Source organism: Vombatus ursinus, unplaced genomic scaffold, assembly GCF_900497805.2.
Source record: "Vombatus ursinus unplaced genomic scaffold, bare-nosed wombat genome assembly UNPS02014291.1, whole genome shotgun sequence".
NCBI lineage: Eukaryota > Metazoa > Chordata > Mammalia > Diprotodontia > Vombatidae > Vombatus > Vombatus ursinus.
Window position 1 is genome coordinate 10730 of NW_020954069.1, and position 15811 is coordinate 26540.

The window sequence follows — 15811 nt, forward strand, 5'->3', positions numbered from 1 at the left end:
ATCTATCTATCTATCTATCTATCTATCTATCTATCTATCTATCTATCTATCTATGTATCTATCTATGTATCTATGTATCTATGTATCTATCTATCTATCTGTCTATTTATCTATCTAATCTAGCTATTGTCCTTCCCTCTCTTTCCATCTATCTCTATCTACTTATCATCTATTTATCTACCTATCCAACTTTCTATTGATCTGTGTAATCAAAGCTTTGGAAGCCACCAAATCATGACACAAGGATGGAAATACTTCTAAACTGTCCTTTATCTTCATTTACTATTATGGCTATTTAAATATTAGTATTTTGGACAATTTAAGAAGAAATGATTGCAGTTCTTCTGTGCTCTATAAGGACAGCTCATTTCCCAGGCTGCTTTTCCATTTTTGATAATGAACCAAATTTGACTCTGAGTCCACTGTGCACCAAAAATCCATTAATGATGTAGTCCAGTGTAGTGAAGTTAACCCTGGGATTAGAATCAGGAGACTTTGCTCCATTTTTTATCTTTATGTTTATTAGCAGTGTGACTGTGGGAAAATTATGCATCATCTGATTGTAAGGTTCTGAATCCATAAAATAGTCAAATGTGTGTAATGATATTGGTGTTGCCTGGCATAGTTGTCACAAGTACAAAAATGAATAACACATTTAGATTCCTTAAAACAACAACAACAACAACAACAACCCGATATATAGCCAAGTCTGACCAAGCCCTCTTTTTGTTCTCCATAGTACCTCTCTGAACCATGACCAGTTAAATATGACTCCATTCCTAGAACTTAAAGGAGACATGGTATAAGTTGTAGTAGGGGAGCTAGGGCTGTACTATGCTTATAGAGACAATCAGTTGTGTGTGTGTATGGAGCAAAGAAACACATATGGTTTCATAGAATGTGAATCTGTGTTTGCATATCAGATCTTCTTTTTATTACCTTTTAGTGTGTAAACTTGATAAATTTTACCCCCTCCCCTGGACCTCATTTTCCTCCTTTATGAGATAAAGAAGATACTTTACTGTTCCTTTCTTAAGTCTAATGAACTTATGACTAGAGTAAATTAACAACTGTAGAGGAGAAGGTGGACACTGCAGAGTTGCATAGCATCCTTCTGCTCTGTGCTCCTCCTGGGTATGTCCCTGAAATGAGGGCAAGAGTCTCATCTTAAGAGGCTTCTGCAAAGGCATCATATAATTACTGCAGACTTCAATTGTAGAGAAAACCTACTATAATTCTGTGATTATTTGGCCCTTTAAGAAACATTAAGGCCAAAGATTACATACTTACTGAGGCAACACATTTTCCAAGATTCAGAAAGTCTATTTTTTCCCTCATAAGTCACACTGTTCTTTATGTACCATTATTCTTTTAAGCATTTAGTAATTTGTATAAATTCTAGTAAGGAAGATGAGAAGAGTCACTATATGAGTGCATTTAACAATGAAAAAGCAGGTAGCAGAACCCACAAAAACACAGAGTGAAACAAATTTCCAACCAAAGACAGCCTAGATGGTTGATCAGAATGGTATATTGCATCAGACTGGGAGAGGCGCGCAGCTCGACATAGGCATGCAGGCTGCACCAACCCTGGAACAGGCCTCAGAGGACTGAATCGCATGTAGCTGTGGTGGTTTCCAGACTTCTCAACCCCTGAACACCAAAGATAACTTGAAGGTCAGTGGGAAAAGTCTGTGACTGTGATGAGAGAGGAGCCCTATAGGGTTCAGCCACAAGTCTCGAGTGCGGCCGAGGGCTGCGGCTTTTTCCTGAGCTTCTGGCCCACAGACTGAGGGGGAATCAAGTGGCTGATAAGAGGGGGATTGCAGGAATCTCTTTGCCAGTGCTGAGGCAGGAATCTCTTGTTTTGCTGGTGCTTGGATCTATGTCCCAGTTCTGAAGGGTATTCCGGGGGCGAGAAGGAGTGCTGGTGTGGTGAAGCTTGTTGTGGTGGTGGAGAGGAAATACCTCACCCCTCATCATACCACCTTGGAGGAAGTGAAAATTTAGAGGTCCCTAGAAGTACCTCTGAAAACATCTGTACAAACCCCCGAAGCTTGGAACAGTACACTCTTCACATTGGAAGCAGACGTTTACCTTAACAAACAGTTTAAAACTCAAGTAATTGGCTGGGATCATGAGTAAGAGCAAAAAAAGAATCAGACTATATTATCTTACTTTGGTGACAGAGAACATCAAAACATACAACCAGAAGAAGACAATAAAGCTAAAGCTCGTACATCCAAAGACTCCAAGAAAAATATGAATCAGTCCCAGGCCTTGGAAGAGCTCAAAAGGGATTTTGAGAAGCAAGTAAGAGAAGTAGAGGAAAAACTGAGTGATGCAAGAAAATCATGAAAAACAAGTCAACAACTTGCTGAAGGACACCCAAAAATTACTGAAGAAAATAACACCTTAAAAAATAACTTAACCCAAATGACAAAAGAGGTCCAAAAAGCCAATGAGGAGAAGAATGCCCTAAAAAGCAAAATTGGCCAAATGGAAAACGAGGTCCAAAAGCTTACTGAAGAAAATACTTCCTTAAAAATTAGAATAGAGCATTTGGAAGCTAGTGACTTTATGAGAAATCAAGAAACTGTAAAACAAATCCAAAAGAATGAAAAATTAGAAAACAATGTGAAATATCTCATTGGAAAAACAACTGACCTGGAAAAGAGATCCAGGAGAGAGAATTTAAAAATTCTTGGACTATCTGAAAGCCATGATCAAAAAAAGGGCCTAGACATCATCTTTCAAGAAACTATCAAGGAAAACTGTCCTGATATTTTAGAACCAGAGGGCAAAATAGAAATTGAAAGAATCCACCAATCTCCTCCTGAAGGAGCAGTTTTCACAAAGCAAAACTCCTAGGAATATTGTAGACAAATTCCAGAGTTCCCAGGTCAAGGAGAAAATATTACAACCAGCCAGAAAGAAACAATTCAAGTCTTGTGGAAACACAATCAGGATAACACAAGATTACCTGCGTCTACATTAAGGGACCGCAGGGCATGGAATATATTATTCTGGAGGGCAAAGGAGATAGAATTGCAACCAAGAATCACCTACCCATCAAAACTGAATATAATCCTGCAGGGGGAAAAATGGTCATTCAGTGAAATAAAGGACTTTCAAGCATTCTTGATGAAAAGACCAGAGTTGAATACAAAATTTGATTTTCAAATACAAGACTCTAGTGGAACATGAAGAGGCAAACAGGAAAGAGAAAATCATAAGAGATTTATTAAGGTTGAACTGTATACATTCTTGCATGGAAAGATGATATTTGCAACTCATGAGACCTTTGTAATTATTAGGGTAGTAGGAGGGGAAAATATATGTATGTGTATATAGATATAGATAGATAGATAGAGGGCACAGGGTGAGTTGAAAATGAAGGGGTCATATCTGGAGAATAAAATTAAGGGGTGAGAGAGGAATATAGTAAGAGAAGGAGAAAGAGATAGGTAGAAGGGGGTAAATTATCCCACAAAAAAGAAAACAGAAAAGAAAAGGCTCTTACAGTGAAGGGGAAACAGGGGAAGGTGAGAGGGAATGATTGAATTTTATTCTCATAGGATTTGACTTAAGGAGGGAATAACATACACACTCAATTTGGTGTGGAAATCTGTCTTACCCTACAGGAAAATGAGGCGGGGGGAGGGGACAAGAGAGTAGGGGAATGATAGAAAGAAGGGCAGATTTGGAAAGGGAGTAATCAGAAGCAAATACTTTTGAGGACAGTCAGGGTCAAAAGAAAGAATAGAATATGTGGGTGGGAAGGATAGAATTAAGGGAAATAGAGTTAGTTTTTCAAAGCATGTCTACTATGGAAGTGTTCTGCATAACTGCACATATATAACCTATATTTTCTTGCTTGCCTTATCAATGAGGGTGGGTGGGGAGTGAAGAGGGGAGAAAATTTGGAACCCAAAGTTTTAAAAATACATGTTTAAAAAAATGTTTTCACATGCAACTGGGAAATAAGAAATACAGGAAATGGGGTACAAAAATCCATCCTGCCCTACAGGAAAATTGAAATGGAAGGGGATAAGAGATGGGGGGGATAGATAGAAGGGAAGGCAGACTAGGGGAAGGGATATTTAGAATGCATGCCATCATGGTGTGGGGGGGAGGGGCGAGATGGGGTGAAAATTTGGAACTCAAAATCTTGAGGAAGTAAATGTTGAAAACCAAAAAAAAATAAAAATTATCATAAAAAAAGAAATGATGAACAGGCAGACTTCAGATAAAACTGTAAAGACTTCTAAGGTTTGATGCTGAATGAAGTGAGCAGAACCAGGAGAACATTGTACACAGTAATAGTCACATTGAGTGATGACTGACTTTGATAGACTTAACCCCTCTCAACAATTCAAGGATCTAAGACATCTCCAAAAGGCTCATGATGGCAAATGGTATCCACATTCAAAGAAAGAACTATGGAGTTTGAATGCAGATCAAAGCATACTATTTGCCATTTTTTTCTTTTGTTGTGTTTTGTTTCCTCTTTCTGGTGGTTCCTCCTATTAATTCTAATTCTTACAACATCACTAATGTGAAAATTTGTTTAATACTGTATATGTATAACCTATATTAGATTACACACTATCTTGGGGAGGAGGAGAAAAATTTAAAACTCAAAAGCTTATGGAAGTGATTGCTGATAAATCAAAATAAATTAATAAAAAAAATGTTTGACACATACAAAAAAGAAAAAAGCAGAAAGAGACAGAGAGGGAGGGAGGGAGGGAGAGGGAGAAAGCAAGCATCTGTTTGTGGCAAATACTTTGGTAAGTGCAGAGGATAAATTTACAAGCAAAAAGAAAGATACCTCTTGATCTCAAGGAACTGCCATTATAAGGGGAGAAGAAAGAACACGAAGGGGAGCTGAAAGGGATGCAGGAGGTGAATGCCTGTCACTGTAAGCAGGACTTGGAATTCTTGATGCCATGAAGAGGGTCAGAAGGCAATGAAGCTCTCCTCATTTAGAAAGTCCAGAAATCCTAAAATGGGAGGGGAGGGTCAAGCTTACATGAGAATGTTCTCCTGTAAGAAGGCTATAATATATGTGTTACAGTACATGGAGTTAACTGGCAATGTATGAAATTCCAGGATGAGGCTGCACTCAGAGATTTCAGTCAGTGAGCAAGGAAAAAGGAGTATGAGGAAATGAACACTGACATGGGCCCCTCCTCAAAATGGAGACTACAGGAATAATTCAAAAATGGGAGAAGTGGGCAAACTTTTATAGAGGGATATTTTATAGTGAGAAGGATGCAGTATTGGTTGGGACTTCTAGGATAAAGGAGCATGATTAAAATTATAAGAACCATGAATAGGACAAGGAAAGATTCTATATAAATGATGCTAAAGCAAGAGTATATAAATATGGTGGAAGGAAATCTAAGGGAGAACAATATTATGAAAACAAAGAGAGGAAACAGTATTAGAGAGAAAGGATGCCTCAATTGGGACTGAGAAATGTCTATGTGTTGATTAATATCAGAATAATCACTCGGAGAACAATGCACTATTTCTCCTGTTATTGTTATCATCGAAGTATCAGTATAACAATAATGATAGCTAACATTTACATAGTGGCTACTATGTGCCAGGTACTGTGATAATTGCTTTACCTAGGCTAACCCCTTTACTGCTTCAAGTGGTTCTGTTTCATTCCATCTTCTCTAACAGATCGGTCCTTCCGTCAAACCCACTGTTGCAATTACTTTAAATCTCTCTCTCTTTCTCTTTCTCTCTCTCTCTCTCTCTCTGTCTCTCTCTCTCTCTCTCTTTTGGATAATTGGGGTTAAGTGACTTGCCTAGGGTCATACAGATAGTAAATGTCAAATGTTTGGTCTGGGGCCGGATTTGAACTCAGGTCCTCCTGACTTCAGGAGCGGTGCTCTATCCACTGCACCACCTAGCTGCCCCCAATCTCTCTCTTTCTATTGGTTCATTTTCTACTGCCTAAGAACATGTTCATGCCTCCACTGGACTGAAAAAAATATTCTCATTTGATTCTCCCATTGCAGATAATTATATCTCTTTTGCCCTTTGTAGCTAAACTTCTTTAAAGAGCTGTCTACAATAGGTATCTCCATCTTTTTCATCTCTCATTCTTTTCTTAACCCCTTACAATCTGACTTCTGACCTTAGCTTCATACTGAAACTGGGTCTCCAAAGTTACTGATGATCTAGTAGTTACTAAATCCAATAGTCTATTCTCAATCATCATTCTCCTTGTCTTCTTTGTAGCTATTGGTGTTATTGATCATTCTCTCCTCCTTGATACTTTCTTCTCTCTAGGTTTTTAGGCCACCACTCTCTCCTGGTTTTCCTCCTACCTATCTTTCTCCCCTGTCTCCTTTGCTGGATTCTCCTCCAAATATAATTCACTAACTAAGTATCCCTCCAGGGTTCTTCCTGTCTCTCCTCTCCTTTCTTTCTATACTACTTCACTTTGTGTTCTCATCAGTTTCAATGGGTTTAATTGCCATCTCTATATTGATGGCTCTTAAATCTATGTTTATTTCTTCACTTTTTCTGCTGATCTCCCATCTTCCATCTCCAACTGCATTTCAGATATCTTAAACTAGATATTCACTAGATATCTGAAACTCAATATGTCCAACAATAACTAATTATCTTTCCCAATAGAATACCCCCCAACTTCCTTATTACTGAAGAGGGCAATGCCATTTTTCTAGTCCCTCAGATGTTTAGTCCATTAATCTTACTGGATTCCTCATTATCTGTCACTGCATGTATCCAGAATCTTTGCAATATCTCTTGATCATACCCCCTTCCCCACCTCTACTACTCTAGTAGGAGCCCTTATCACCTCATGCCTTGACTATTACAATAACTTACTGATAACCAACAATTTGTAGTAATTTACATTTGTACAGTGTGTACCTAATGTATTGCTCTAGGGACAAGATTGGAATGTTGATGTGTGTATTTATATCACCCTATTTTTTCAGCCTTTGATTAGAAGACTGACTCTACCACTTCAGCTCATCATGTTCTCTGCAAATTAGAGATTTAGAGAGTTACCTAGAATATTGAGTGTCCAAATAATTTTTCTAGACTACAGGCATACAGAGGCAGTAGTTTTCATAGGAAGAAATCAGACCCTGGTTTTCTTTACTCTAAGGTCACTTCTCAACATTCTCTAAAAGAGTATGGTTAATCAAACAATCACCAGTTATCTTTTGACACTGATGCATTGGAGTACCAATGCAACAAATTTCAAGGTTTCCAAAGTTGATAGATAAAAAACATCCCTCCAACAATACTGGAGCTTTAGAAGGTCAGAAAATTCTAGGAGGATGAATTCTACCACAAAAATAAAATTGTATCCTGCCATTTTTACTGTACCTTACATCTATGGAAATAATGAATTCATAATAGCAAGTTACTTTCATTTCTAAATATTAATTTCCTTCTTAGCTAAAAGGGAAGGCTGGATTGGCTGGATGACTTAGAGGGTGCATCCTGGACCTGATATTAGATTTTTTAAGCTTCTCTCAATCTTTAAAGCTATGGCTTTATGTCTTTGAATTCATTCAAAATCTTCATATATTGTTTTCTTTTACTTAAAGATACTTCCAAGGCAACATTCTATGACCTTCATTTTCAGATATTTGGATTCAAATGTAAAGCTAGGAGCTGACATTTAATTAAACTGAATCCAACTTCTAATTCAATACACATACAGACACACACATGCCCAAACACAATCGCCAGATTTCCCATTCTATGACTGACATTTCTCTTTTCAAAAAGTGTATTCTCAAATGAGTTGTGTCCATAGTATTCATAGCTAAAAAGATTTTTCCCCCAACCATGGATGACCATTTGTGCCATGTATTTTTTAGATTTTCTGACACTTTTCCTGATATTCCTACTGCCTAGAATCCTGACTCCATTCTCCCTTTATTATAAAAATCCTGCCTTTCCTCTGAGGCCCAACTGAACCTTCATCCTTCCCTGAGCAATCATCCTGACCATCCCAATCGAGAGTAATCTCCACCTTCTTGGAACACCTAGATACATTGTGATTGACACCTTAAATCTGGGACTTAGCATTTCTTAACTATCAAGCTTAGTAATATGTTCATGTACATTTCCTTTGTTAAAAGATATTTAATCTCGTGAGAGAACACACACACACACACACACACACACACACACACACACACCGAGATGCACAAATACACACACATCTATATCTATTATATCTATCTATCTATTTAGTCTTATGTGTATTTATGTACCTTGAGATGTTTCCCACAGAGTAGATGTTACATATATATTTGCTATGAAGTAGATGGTCCTTATTTAAAGGACATTGGAGATATAGATTAAGCCAAAAATATCTATTAATGACTGATTATGAAAATTTGATATTTTGAGATTTATTCATTTCTGTAAAGAATATTTCCCTAATAATACCATTTAATTGATCATTTAAATAACACTTTTATACAAAACCTTGATTTGTTCATTTAAATGAGATAGCTACCTTGGGATTATTCACCTAGAGAGTGTAATAGAAAGCTAGACATTTAAGAAAAAGGAATCAAATGACTGCCTTGTTTTAGTAGATAAATTATTAATATCAGGTCATGATAAGTAATCACAACTGATAGAAATATTTTTGTTAAAAGTGAAATAAATCAAAATGCTAAGGGAATTTCTAATGGTTAATACCAAAGACTGGACAAACCCAGGGATATTTACGAGCGAAAGACCTTTTCAAGAATTGCAAAATTATAATAAGAATGCAACATATTACATTAAAAGAAAGAATAATTTCTATGTGTATACCTACATGTATATATACTGTATATATCTATGTATATGCATACACATGTGTGTGTGTCTCTCTGTGTATATGTGCATACATATATGAACATATATATGAATATATAGGCATAGATAAAACTCCCTGATATATAGATATATAAATATATAGATATAAGATCCGTGATTTAATGGAGATTTACATCTAAGGTCATTAACAGGCTAAGGATGATCTAAAGCAGAAAAAGACAAATCTATGTTCCTGGGTACTGAAGACACGGAGATCAATGAAAGATGCTCAGATTCTGAAATATTTGAGGCCTACTTTTATTTCTCATTTTTCATTGGTGGCCAGTTTCTGGTTCTCCTTTATTCATAAATGTAACAGGACAAGGAAATCCTTTAATGTGGGATTGGGAATGAACTGAAAATATGAAACAGCTCACCTGCAAGCTTAGGGTCTTATGAATAGAACATTGAACCTATTGTTATATTGAATTGAATGCAATATATTTAATATAAATATTTATTTATTCATTAATTTAAAGGGGTACTTCATACCTAGAATGTAGAAAATTAGAAATACAGAAGTCCTTGGATGTTATCTAATCTCCAACACAGAATTCATTGCTGACCTGTAGGGAAGGAACGTGATTAGACCACTTGGTCAACAAATGGAAAACACAGCAAAAGAAGAAAAAAAGAAGAAGATATCATACTATTATGGAGGAATTCATTATCCAGGGATTTTCTGACTTATTTGGAATTTTTACAGTTATCTACATGAGTATCCTCATGGAAAATAGCCTCATTAATAACCAATTATCCATCTCTTCTTATAGTCATGTATTTTCCCAGGGACATTTTCTTTCTTGGAAATTTCTGTACACATAAGTCACTCTTTACAGAATGTTAATAAACATTTGGACACAAATAACAAATATTTATTTAGTGCCTTGTAATATTCAAATTTGTTTCTTATTCTGGGAACCACCAAGTGCTTCTTCCTGACTGTGATTTCATATAACTACTATGTGGTCATTTGCATGCCTAATATTATAATCAACATTATTTTCTTTATTAATAACTAGCATGTATATAAACTTTGTAAAGTTCAATTTTGACAATAAACATGACACAGAGACCAAAAATATCCATTTTGTAGAATAGAAAATTCAGCTTCAAAGTGGTAAAAAAATGAATTGCCTTCACCAAAACCATGAATAAGTACTTAAACACCCCTGGAACTAAGGTCCCCAGACTCAAAACCCAAAGGTCTGTTTCATTAGGGCATACTATGTAATTAACAGTATTTAAAGCATGGTACTGGTCTCTCATTTAAAAAAAAATGAGAAATGACTTGTGGGAGGTGAATTTTCAACAGAGGGGGTAGGGCAGTCATCTTTTCCACTTAATGAGCTCTAATGACATTAGACACAAAGAACATCACTACAGTTTATTTCTTTTTGCATGGGTGGGACCAGTTTTCTAGTGACAGCATTAGATAGTTAACCATGGGAGAAAAGACCTATTAAAATCTAATTTATTGAAGTTTTGTATTCCTTGCTGCCTCTGAGCATTAAATTTTCCTATGTCAAAGGGAACTGATTACTCACTTCAGATTTACCTCACAAGGCTTTTGTGAGAGTTAAATCAATAATTGTATAGAAAGATTATTTTTGTTGTTTTTTTATAAATCCTACAATATTATAAATTTATCCATATTAAGTAAATTTTTTAAATTCAAGCAAGAAACAGCTGAAGATTATTTCATCCCATCTAAGGAAGGTAAGTCTCAACTATCTGTCAGACTAAGCATCTTTCATTTTGGGGGTTTTTGTTAATAGACGATCCCTGAACCACAGAGTTTGACTCGGGAGTTGTGACTCTATAAAAGGAATGGAAACATTCAAATAAATCTTGGTAAGATGTTCTCAAACAAGAAAAGAAAAGATAGTACTCAAAAGACCCTTGTATTGTTCAAATAGGATTCATTACAAGATTGTTATGGAATGAATTTTGAAAAGTATAAAGCTTTAAACTAATTTAAAGGGGTTATTTGCTAATATGAATAACAAAATCATGCTTAATTACAATCAATAAAAGAAGCAAAAAAAATCATTGAGAGAGGAATATCAAGGCCATAGATATTTAATTAAGACATTCTTGCCTTATTGATTATAATGGAATTTTTCCCTTTAAAAAAATATCCAAAGGAAAGAAGTCTGCCATTTACTGTTTAAAACCTTATACATTAAATTTCTTTCTTTAGCCCCACAGCCTTATGCCAAGGAAAGTTAGAACCTCTATTATTTTCAAAGTTTTCTTTAGATTTTCTTCTGCCAAATTGTTCTGGCTCAGCCAATTCAAATTATAGATTTGGAATCAAAAGACCATTAAGTCCAATATTTTATTTTATATGTGATGAAGCTAAAGAGAGACTAAGTAAATAATGCAGGGTCTCCTGGCTTGCAAGTATGCCTATGGAAAGAAAGTCAATAGCTAAAAATAAAATTAATCAAATTTAAATAGATGTTCTAGCCCAGGGGGCTTGCAAATCCAATGTTCTAGATGTTCTCAGAATTTATTTACTGTTTAACATATATTTTGTCTATATTTTAATATCATAAAGACTTCTGAAAACCCTTCACCTATCCTATGAATATGTAATAAATAGAAATTGCTCTTGTACCAAGGGATAGGCCGAAGGAGTGAAACTCTTATTCCATTGGTATAGGGAACTTCAAGTTGAACTAAGTCCTTTGAGATAATAAAGTAAAATTAAATAGACTAAATTGAAAAATTGATCATATCTTAAAATAAATACACAAAATGCATTGTGTATGATAGTAAGGGAGAAATGAACAATCAAAAAATATAGAAAAGGAAGAATTTAACCTAGATTTTATTAAATATTTTTAGCAATGTCTCTCATGCTGTCTTTTTTAGAAAGAAGGCAAAAAGATGAGTCATCAAATAGTTCTGTGTGGTGAATCCAGAACTGATGAAACATATAGACCCAAGAAATCCTAAACTAGGCATTTTCTAGCTCTATGATTCTAGGGCTAACAAGAAAAACAACAACAAAAAAATTTACCTGCTCTCAAATATTTTATAGCAATGGAAAGAGAAGTCACATTCATAAAGGCATTTGAGTATCAATATTAAATATCCAGTTAGTGGTACTGTGATAATGAATGAAACAATGCCTTTAAGATATAGCATTAGAGGGAAAAAAGTAGAATATTCTTGTTCTAACCCCTCACTTTAAAGAGGAGAAAATCGAGTTCAAGAAAAAGAAAAAATTGCTTTTAATTTGACAAGATGGGATTTGTGTGTGGTCTTGAAGAATAAGTAGAATTCAGATTACCATATTGATCATATCAGATTTGCATGCCACTTCTTACTTTTCAGAGTGTTTTATACAAATCAGTTGATTTTTAGACAAATCTTTGAGACGAATCTTTAGACTAAACATGTTTAGACAAATGTTGGCATTATTACTCTCACTTTAGAGATGGACAAATGAAAGAGAATGAAATGAATAGAAGAAGGATTTTTTTCATAAAATAATGAAAATGATGGGCTATTTCTTGGTTTCCTCTTTTTTCCTGAATTCCTACATTCAGGAAACATTACATTCTTTGTGCTACCTCTCCTGTCACCCAAAGAACTCTAAATTAACTTAAAGCCAATAAGATTTCAAAAGAATCTATTATGTTCCAAGTAATATGCTAAGCGCTATTAGTTTTCTGCTCCTCTCTGTTTTTTCTCAGCAGAAAAATTGACATATGTGCTGGACCCAAAATTCCTTGGCAAGATCCTACGTGAATTTTAAGCCTTAATATATGTGTGTACATGTAATATGTGATATGCATATATGTGTACATATATGCATGTATATACATTCATACATACATATACATACACACACATATCCTAACATAATCTGTCCAATTTTAGGTGCTACTCAATTACCACTCCTCAGGAAACTGCCTCATTGGAAAATAAAAAAATAAGATGTAGCATTCAAAATAAGTATTTCCGACTATTGCTGGTCTAATGTGATGCCATTCCTGGTGGCCATTAATAGGACATAATGCAGTGACAGAAAGGACAAAACATCTAAGGGAATAATTTAAAGAACTATTCTATATGGGAGAATATTCTAGATAGAAGGCCTCCCCATTACTGTTGGAAAAAAGTATGCTAAAAACATGCTGTTCTGCTTATTCATGATTTCTAATTGTAGAACAAAAATACAAGACTATACATCTATCTGTCTGTCTGTCCATCTATTTATCTATCCTCGATCTCTATCTCCATCTATATAATCCATCTCTATTGATCCATGTATCTGGATTTTCCATCCTTAATGAGTTACAAACTTTTTAGAAAAACTGGACATTGATGATTATGATGAGGGAGAATGTTATGAGGATGAAGAAAGTGATGCTGCCACTTTTCCCAGCAAATATTAATGTATTTGTGTTATACAAATGCTTTATGCATACATAAACACCTACAAAATACACAAAAACAAATATAACTTCTCTCTATATATGTATATGTGAATATTATATATGTATGAATACATGTGTAATAGATATATTCTATGTAGAGAAATATCTTTAAATTGAAATAAATTTTAGAATATGAAAACCTTGAGTGAAGGGACTATTTTAATTTTTTTTTCTATTGCCAGAGATAGCATAGTGTTTAGATTGTAAAGGGGGGGAAGGTATGAATTACTGTTTCATTGATTACTTAAAGACAATAAATATAAAAACACTAATAGTCTATCCATTTTCTGATTATAACATATCTGTTATCTATCTATCTACCTATTTATCTATCTATGATAAGCCTTTTTAAATGTTATTACTGTTGTGATGATTATTGTTGCCACAACCAAAATGACCGCAACTGACACCATCACCATCACTATAATCCTCATTGCCCAACTACTCAAACTTGCTTTTAAGCTCTCTGAGAGCAAGAATTATATTTTACATTTTTTGCTTTGCAATCGTATTCTACACATAGCTAGTGGTTAACAGTTGTCATTTAGAAGTTAGAGTAGTTTTCCTTTAAGGTAGAATTTCAATGGTATTGTATAGACATCCTATACCACCCCCCAAAAGAAATCTGATCACAGACTAACTCTTTAAACCTCTACCCCATGAGGACATTTAGGAATAGGGTGAGAACGATAATGAGAAAAATAGGAAGAGGAAAATACACAGCAAATGATTATAGCTTAGAATGTGGATGGGATGAATTTATCCATAACATGGAAACTGAAAGATTAAAAATTTGAATTCAACAATATATTGCTTTCAGGAAATGCCATAAAATGAGAGACATGTACAAAGATAAAATAAAGGTCAGGAGTAGAATTTATTGTGGAAAAAAAAAAACAGGAGAAGTGATCATGATCTCAGATGAAGTTGAATCTAAAATAGACTTAAATAAAAGAGAAACTCAGAGAAATTACAACATGTGTAAGCAGTATTATTCAATACTGTTTTAGACCATTTAAAATGACTAGACAGTATAAAATAGCTGGGAGTATAAAGTCAAATCTAAATAATTAAAGTAACATTTCTTGTGTATGAGTTGGTAAAGACAATATGATAAAAATAACAATTTTACCTAACACATTTATGTAATGCCATCCTAATTAAATTACTAATAATTGTATTATTGAGTGAGAAAAAAATAATAAAGTTCATTTAAAAGAACAAAAGCTCAGGACCTTCAAAAAAACCAAAGGAAAAAAGATATATGGGAAACAGATTCAGCAATATCAGACCTTAAAATATATTATAAGGTAAGAGTATTCCTGAAGTATAAAATGGATAATTTTGATTATTTTAAATGAATTTTTTATAAATAAAACATATGCAGACAAGAACAAAAGGAATGCAGAAAACTGGAGAAAAATCTTGTATAGACAATCTCTCAGATAGGATGTAATTGGATTGGAACATTTCTGTAGTGTAGGAAATGATGAACTGGTTGATTTAGAAAAATGTGGAAAGACTTGGACTTATGAAGAAAGATTCTATCCACCTTCAGAGAAACAGATGATAAGTGGAAATAAGTATAGAATGGTCTTACATAAATGTGTATGAATTTTTGTGTTCATGTGTTTCTGTGTGTGTGTGTGTGTGTGTGTGTATTTCTAATTGTAGGGAAAAAGGAAGGGGAAAAGATAACGTAAAAAATGCACAGCAGAGAACAAAAGAAAACTTACAAGGAAGCAAAGAAAAGCTGGGCAGCTTTGAAAACAATGTGTAATATTTATTACATAGGTTATTAAAAAGAGAAATTTTGTTTTATATTGAATCATCTCACGTTCTGCTGTGCACGTGGCAACTCATTCTGTATTTAAGTTTAAAATAAATAGAAAATAAATATAATTAATTGCTTAAATTGAAAAATTAAATTGAATCAATTTAATTACCTAAATAAGCTTATATAAGTCTAAATAAACATAAACATATATGAATAACAATATATAAAAATAAATATGAATAAGTTTTATTCCTATAAAGTCCATTTGCTCCCATTTAAAATCCTCTAGGAAAAGTAATATAGCAGGTAGAAGATTATGGTTTCAGTTGGTTATAAGCTGAATGGCTGTAATGAACAGGTAAATTGTGAAAGGGAATATGTCTAGAACTTAGGAAAATTTAAGGCATTGACAATGGAGTATAGGTCCAGATGATCAGTGCCTTTGTGGACTCTCACAAAAGACAAAGATGAGCAGAAGACAATTATGTTATTCTGAGGGGAAGAAAAGAAAACAAACATTGTATTTTCATGTTGCTATAGTTTTATTATCCAAACCTTTATCCTTACATATAAACCCTTTCATATGCATATTTATTATTTGCTGGGTATTAAGATAAATGTCTGTGTTTATAAGTAAAAGAAGAAGAATTAGAAGAAGAAGAAGAAGAAGAAGAAGAAGAAGAAGAAGAAGAAGAAG